The sequence below is a fragment of the Streptopelia decaocto genome (genome assembly GCF_964273445.1).
Source record: "Streptopelia decaocto genome assembly, chromosome: 5".
NCBI lineage: Eukaryota > Metazoa > Chordata > Aves > Columbiformes > Columbidae > Streptopelia > Streptopelia decaocto.
In genome coordinates, this window is record NC_138659.1 from 6,908,160 (window position 1) to 6,915,917 (window position 7,758).

Below are 7,758 nucleotides of genomic sequence, written 5' to 3' on the forward strand. Positions count from 1 at the left end.
AGAAGGGCAGCCCAAGGGTCTTCCATCAGCTGATTATGAACAGGGAGGAGTCCAGTGATGTGGAATCTGCTTAATTTTCAACTGGCCCCAGCACGGTTTGTGGCAAGCTGGCTGCCTTCCCCATGGGAAAGGCCAGCACAGCAGCTGGATGGAGAAGATTTGGCCAGCTGGGAGTCCTGGAGTTATTAGTTCAGCCTAACTCTAGTTCTTCCTTGTGAGCATTAGCATTTTTATTGTCAAGATTCTGCACGTAACTTGCAAGTTTTTTTGTTTTTATCTATTTAATAGACATGTAAGTGGCTGGCTGAGCACATACCACACGGGTGCCAGGCTGTATGGCCTCTCTTTGCTCATTTCCCCAGGTTCCTACTGCATTTTTTGGCTTGTCAGGGCCACAGCTATCGGATGGGCCTCTGCTAAAGTGAGTCTGGAATGAATTTGATAAATGAATCCTACCGCATGCATGACACAAACACGCTCCTTGCTACAAGTGTTTCTTTAACTGCTGCTCCCTTATCAGCATGAAAAACAAGTGTGTTGAGTATCTTGGGCAAATACACTTGTGCAGATGCTGGGAGAGCTGCGACTGTTATCAGCAGACTGGTTTGGGGATAACATTTGCAATTCACTACGCTTCGAACTGCTGTCAGTAAAATGCTCATCTTTCCCAAAAGCCTTAGGCCATCCTTGTTAACTCGCTGTCCTGCTCTCTGAGACCACATCAAGGTCCGTCACTGTGACAAAGTCCACATAGACTTCCCACTGCCCTCTAATTTATGTCCTACTGAAGTACCAGGAATTTAAAAAAAGAGGACAAAGCAGATGTTGACTGGCTAAATAACAAATCTGTCCTTACCACCTGCAGACTGGTCTGCAATATTTATCTCAGAAGTGATATTTATTAGGAAAAAATAGCTAATGATTAATAGCTGTGCAATAATGCACTGATGTTGTAAATATAGAGCTTAAACTGGGGAATGCGCGCACAGCAATAGTAATAGGCTTTCCTCATGTTTGCGGATAAGTTGGACAAACCGTGCTGAGAACTAAGAAGCGTTTCAATCTTTGCTCTTCCAGGGAGCAAACAGCCCATAGCAGCAGCAGGAGTTTGTGTGGAGAGGTCCCTGGAGCGGGACCTGTGGGGCAGGGTTGCTCCTGGGCTGTCAGACAATGGACAGATAACTGTGCCTTCCAGCCACTCTGAACTCCAGAAAGATTTTCAAGAATTGAGAGGTAGAAGAGGGGATCATATTTGTCTCTGTCGCTTCCGCACACTCTATTTCTGAAGGTTCTTCAGCGTGTAACCTACTTTTCCTATGAACAATTTTCAACCCAGCAGACAAGTTGAGATCAAACATCAAGACTGTGAGTAAAGAACCACATGTTTATGTGAACAAGGAGCAGTGAGTTCTCTTGTTCAGAAGTTGAGGGTTTTCCCCATAATGGATACACAGTAGATCTGGCTACCTGAGCTTTGGACAAATATTGGATAACACATGGGGAGCTGTTACTTAAAATGAAGATCGGAAGATTACTACCAGACTGAAAGGTAAGAATCTGCCCGAAAAGCAGGGTAGTAAACTGCTGAAACATGACCTGCAGTTTCAAGATCTTGTTTAGCATTTGTTTTTACCTCAGCATGAACAGCACAAATGTGCTAACAAGACTGCAAATTTGGGAGCTGTCTTCAAACACAGGAGGACCAGAATATCTTGCAAAATGACAGGCTGGGTTAAAAACGGGGGTTCAGGTAGGGGAAAAGGAAGGGAAACTATTGAAAGTAGATATAGCAAGATAACTGTGATGTTATGGTTTGGATGTTATAATGAATGATTCACTGTGTAGAAATGCACGATGGAATCCCACCCGGGCTATCGGCCGGCCAAACCGTAGGCATGGCAAGGCTGTTCTGCGTGCAGCCACGCAAACCGCACTGCAGCCATGGGAACACTGTGCAATTTGCATCTCCTTTGCAGGGACAGAAAGAATCTGTTGCCCATATTGGGTATTTTAATTTCTCCCATGTGCTCCAAAACAACAGAAATCCTGAGGAGAATGAACTGTGCGGTCACGTGGGCTGGATTGTTTGCTCACTGGAAAAAGAGCTGGAAAGACTTGGCTTTTGTGCCACCTCAGGCAACATTTTGGAGGGTCCTAATAGCGCTGGGAATGTCATCTGCACGTTTCTGTGCGATATTCAGCGAGGGCAGCATCCTGTGGAAGACTGGCCTTTGCGGCTCAGTCCAAAATGTGTGCTAGGCAAGCAGGTTAAATCCAGTCCTGAAGGAAGGACGTTTATTTACATCTGATAATTTTAATAGTATGTTCCCAGCAGAGGTTATGTGGGGTTTACCTTTATGCTAAGCTACAACGCAACAACATCCCCTTGGGAATCTGGTGTATTTGCTCCCTCCTGAGGCACCCAGTTTCCCAGGAACAGAAAATCAACACAAAAGCAAAACTTTTTTGTGTGGTTGCATGCTGCAAACTGTAGAGGTGAGGAATTGGGTAAGACGCATCTTCCCAAGTTGCAGTCTTTCCTGCTGGTGCCTCTCTTGTCAAGCACAGACCTCCGGAGCCAGAAGAGCCCCCTGCAGAGTTGAAGGCAGACAAGAACGGTGCTATAAAATCCCCTGAGCTCAGCTCTGACTGAAGCATTAGTGGGTTTAAAGCACAAATTTATCACACTCATTAGAGTACGCAGGTTTCTGAGGTGATGTGGGCAAATCCAAAGTGACGCTGCGCTATCTCGGCAGCTTTGAACGCACAGCTTCAGCAGGAATCCTTTCGTTCACTGGAGTACTGGTTCACTGGAGAAAGCTGTTCTTATGATGTTATCTCTAAAACGCTATCAGCAGTTCTGTGTGCTCGCGTAGTTGTCCTGTTTCCAGAGCAATATGTTTGCCAGCTAATCTGCAAAGAAGCTTTAGCAAGCTTCTGTGTTACAGTGGGAGAAGCTGAGTCAAGGAGGGAACAGGTCCTGCTCACAGTATCACAGTATGTTTGGGATTGGAAGGGACCTCAAAAGATCATCTAGTCCAATCCCCGTGCTGGAGCAGGAACACCTGGGTGAGGTCGCACAGGAACGTGTCCAGGCGGGTTTTGAATGTCTGCAGAGAAGGAGACTCCACAACCTCCCTGGGCAGCCTGTTCCAGTGTCTGTCACCCTCACTGAGAAGAAGTTTTTTCTCAAATTTAAGTGGAACCTCTTGTGTTCCAGCTTGATCCCATTACCCCTTGTTCTATCATTGTTTGCCACCGAGAAGAGCCTGGCTCCATCCTCGTGGCACTCACCCTTTATATATTTATAAACATTAATAAGGTCACCCCTCAGTCTCCTCTTCTCCAAACTAAAGAGCCCCAGCTCCCTCAGCCTTTCTTCATAAGGGAGATGCTCCACTCCCTTAATCATCTTTGTTGCCCTGCGCTGGACTCTCTCCAGCAGTTCCCTGTCCTTCTGGAACTGAGGGGCCCAGAACTGGACACAATATTCCAGATGTGGTCTCACCAGGGCGGAGTAGAGGGGAAGGAGAACCTCTCTCGATCTACTAACCACCGCCCTTCTAATACACCCCAGGATGCCATTGGCCTTCCTGGCCACAAGGGCCCAGTGCTGGCTCATGGTCATCCTGCTGTCCACCAGGACCGCCAGGTCCCTTTCCCCTACACTGCTCTCTAATATGTAATTTCCCAACCTATACTGGAACCTGGGGTTGTTCCTGCCCAGGTGCAGGACTCTACACTTTCCCTTGTTAAATTTCATTAGGTTATTCCCCGCCCATCCAGCTTGTCCAGGTCTCTGGATGGCAGCACAGCCTTCTGGCATGTCAGCCACTCCTCCCAGCTTAGTGTCATCAGCTCCAGACTGCCCAGCAAGTCAGTTTATCACGACACATGTATTTGTCCTCAGACATCCCAGCTACAAGCTGAAGTGCGTCTGTGTCAGACCCCTTGTTTTCAGAGGTGCTGCTCTCCTGCCTCCAGCTTTCCTTGCTCCAGGTGAAGTGCAGCGATGTTATGGCCTGGCCCTCCAGGCACGTTTCCATTTGCAGACAGTAAAGACCATGTAGAGAGCAGCAAATTCCAGATGGGATAGTTGGGCTGCTGCTGGTTGGGAAGGAAGGCTCAGCCCACGCTGCATCTTTCCTTAGAGTAAATTAGAAATCACCAGCGCTGGATAAATTCCTGTTTCTTCCCTTCCTGTGTTTAAAAACAACCAAGCAGTAGGAGAAGCAGGAGAAGAGATTATGTTCCATAAATAGTGATTTTTTTTTTGCTAAAAAGATTTAGGAATGCAATTTTCAAGACTGCTCTTAAGTAGGATGGGTCAGGGCCCTTAATCCCTGACACACACCCCAAAATTTATCACAGGTAGAGCAAGGTTTGGAAGGCCAAGAAGAGCTCTGGTGGAAATCGCTGCAGTTCAGAACTGGTTCTGTACCGTTTCTCCCATCCCTGACAACCCTGGGAGCTTCCAGATCAGTTGCTTCTGCAGATCACACCCCAAACACACCTGGCCCGCTTCCACTTCTTATTTCCCTGAAATGTGAGCTTTAACAATTCCTTTTTTTATATTTGTATACGCCTTCTGGACACTTTTGAGCTGATAGAGTCATTTTAAAGGTCAGGCTGAGTAATGAAGTGCAGGGAATTTAAATAGATCTCTATACCCTGGACACTTAAAGAAGGAGAAATCGCTTTAGTTAGATATTGACCCAATACACATATACCAGCACCGTGAAGGGTATCACACTACATAATGCAGTGGTCCAGAAGTCAGAGCCACCCAAAGCTGATTTTCAGCTTCCATTGTCCTGTTTTCTTCTCCCTGTGTCATATTTTTGGAAGAAACAGCACACAGTTTCAGCTGCTGTACTTTGCAGATTCCATGCAATACAGGCAGGAGCTAGGGAGCGTATTGCCACACAAGATTTTGGATTCTTGTTTCTTCCTTAACTTGTGGAGCTGTAAAATAGAGCTAGAAATCTTGCAAAGACTGAGACATCTCCTCCTCTTATCTCAGTTCTCAAGGTAGGTGTTTATCTGTTCAGAGTGAATCTAGCTTAATTATGTTTTCCAGGTATTAAAATGGCTTCAACATTACAAGATTTTAGCAGGGACAGTGCTGGTTTCATGCTCCCCTGTCCTGTTTATTCCATTTCCTTAGTGTCTATTTTCAATAATTACTGTTCATACAATGTCAAACAAGTCACCATCACGTTTGCTGCTATGTGGAAAGTGGCAAAAATCTCCTGTCAGTACCAGCACTTCCATCCCCTCAAGCTACGCTTTTTATGCGCTGACCTGTGTCCCATTATCTGTGCACAGACATTACTTTTGTTTACCTGCCACGTTCCTGCCCTGCAGGCCAGTTCTGCAGCAACTCTCCCCAGCAGTGCAGCCTTCAGCTGCCAGCTCAGTGCCTGTAGTAATTATGTGTGAAGGTTAATGTTTCGTGAAAATACCAAAGCATTTCTGCTCCTCAGCTTTACCGCTGACTTTGGTAAAAGCTGGAGTTTTGGGATTTTTTTTTTTGTTCTTCTTGTTCGTTGTGGTTTTAATAGTGATCTGCGTGGCAGCTTGCTGCTTGTCCCTATGCAGGGTTTAATCTATCCGATAGAACTTCCATTGGTGAAAGTTCTTCAGTTTTGGTCACCTTTGGAAGGTGAGGGGCTCTGAATGTCTTTCTCTCCCTCAAAATTCTCCTGGGTGTTAAAGGAATATTTGGAGCTGTGTCATCAGGCTGGGTTTGGCCAAAGGTTTCATCAAAGGCCAGAAACAAGGGGCCTGTGCTAATGACAGAAGGGGAAAAACAAACAAAACGTTTATCTTCTGGCTTTGCTATAGGATGTAGAAAAGGGAAGACTGAAATAATAACTGTTCTGGTTGTAACAAGAATGATTATTTATTTTTTATATAAATTTGACTGCTATATCTGTTACAGGTTTTGTTTTCCCTATGCTATGTGGGGGGAAAAACAGTCTATAAAAAATAAACCAGAAATTCCTGAATTATAAAAATACTCTAAATTGACAAGGATCTCCTAAACCACCAATAGCACTACTCAAAAAGTAGGGAGACGGGCACCAATTGAGGGAGACTGAAGTTACATTTCATCAGAGACGCTGCTGGCTTTACTCACAGTACACTCAAGGCATCTGATTAACATGCAGAAAGTGATCTGGTTTTTGCTTTATCCACAACTGAAAGGTTCAGGTTAACAATGCTGCCTCCACGTTACGCAGAAGATGGGAGAGATCAGTGAGGAGGAGCGCACTCGATGCCCTCAAGCCGTATTCTAGCAGCCGCTTGCCCGGTTTGGTGGGGTGTTTGGAGTCACACCCAGGGAGCTGGTTCTTGGATTCAGCCGGGTCGGAGGTTCGGAAGAATTGCCCAGGAAAGGTACAGCTAAGCTAACTCTCTGGCTTTATTGCACACCTTAAGGTAGCTGTTAGAGATGAAAGATGCTTGTCTAGCAAAGCGTCCGCGCTGTGCAAGGGTGGAAGGCGCTACAGGCAGCGTGGCGTCACGTTGCAGGGCCTCGGCACAAATGTCGGAGCTGAAGACGCTGGGCTGCTTGGGCAAAGAGAATCGATTCCTTTGACCATCTTTCAAGGTCTCTTCCAATCCCTAACATGATTCTGTGAATCGGGGGTTATTTCAGAGCACAGCATTCCAATACTCCCTTGGTGTTACAGGTGTGTGCTTAACGAGGGGTCAGATTTTGAGTTGTTGTGATGATAAATTCCTGCAGTTCTGCCTCTTCCCTGGGGTGTTCCCGGTGGCAGAAGCACCGTGGGGATGGGAGGTGGCGGCTGCAGGCGCAGCACAACCTGCTCTGGTAGGTTCGCTCAGGAAGCCTCGATTACCCCTCCTGCACAACCCGCCTTTTCTCCTCCCTGCCACACCGCAGACTGACGTTAATACATGGGTACAACTGGCTGCTTACCTTTCTCCTGTAAGTAAACCCATCATCGTCCTTAACTCAATGCATTGTACAAGTTGCTATTGCCTATCAAACTCGCTTTATTTGGTTTTGTCACTGATGAGCTGAAAAATTAAGTAGCTGCTGTAAAGTGCTGTGAACTACTGGATTTGCAAGTCAGATTTTGTGTGGGAGAAGAAAGGCTGGCTGGATTTTTTTCATGTGGCTTGTGTATCATTTTCAAGCCTTACCTGATGAATGTGATACAGTTTTATAGCTGAAAATATCATACCAGTTTTGTGGTAGAAAATATTCAAATGAAAATAAATATGGGCCTCTGTACGTAGAGAGAGAGAGAGAAGGCACAGAAGGGGATGCTTGAAGTGAATACATATGGAAGCTTTTCAGGCAGAAAATAAACCAGTTTTGCTTACATGCAGCACACGTTGGTTTAAAATATATTTCAGACTTTGCATATGTTTTGGACTATTTAGCTGAAAATGAGGCACTGCATCTAATTATAATCTTAAAACCCATGGACAAATGCTACAAGCTCAACACTTTTAAATATAAATATAACCACAACCATAATACTGACATGGGGATAATAAGGAGGTAAAAGTGAGATGCCTTCCAAAAAGTAAAGAGCGAGCACCTGGGGCAGGTAGGAAAGACAGGAACAGTAATGAGAACTAGAATAAAGGTTTCTAACATTTCACAGTTATTGCCTATATAGGATTTGTATCTGTATATACAGGATTTGAGTCTGTCTAATCCAGAACCTGCTCCCCGGAGAGTCACAAACTGGTGTTTCAGTGCTGCCCAAAAAGGAC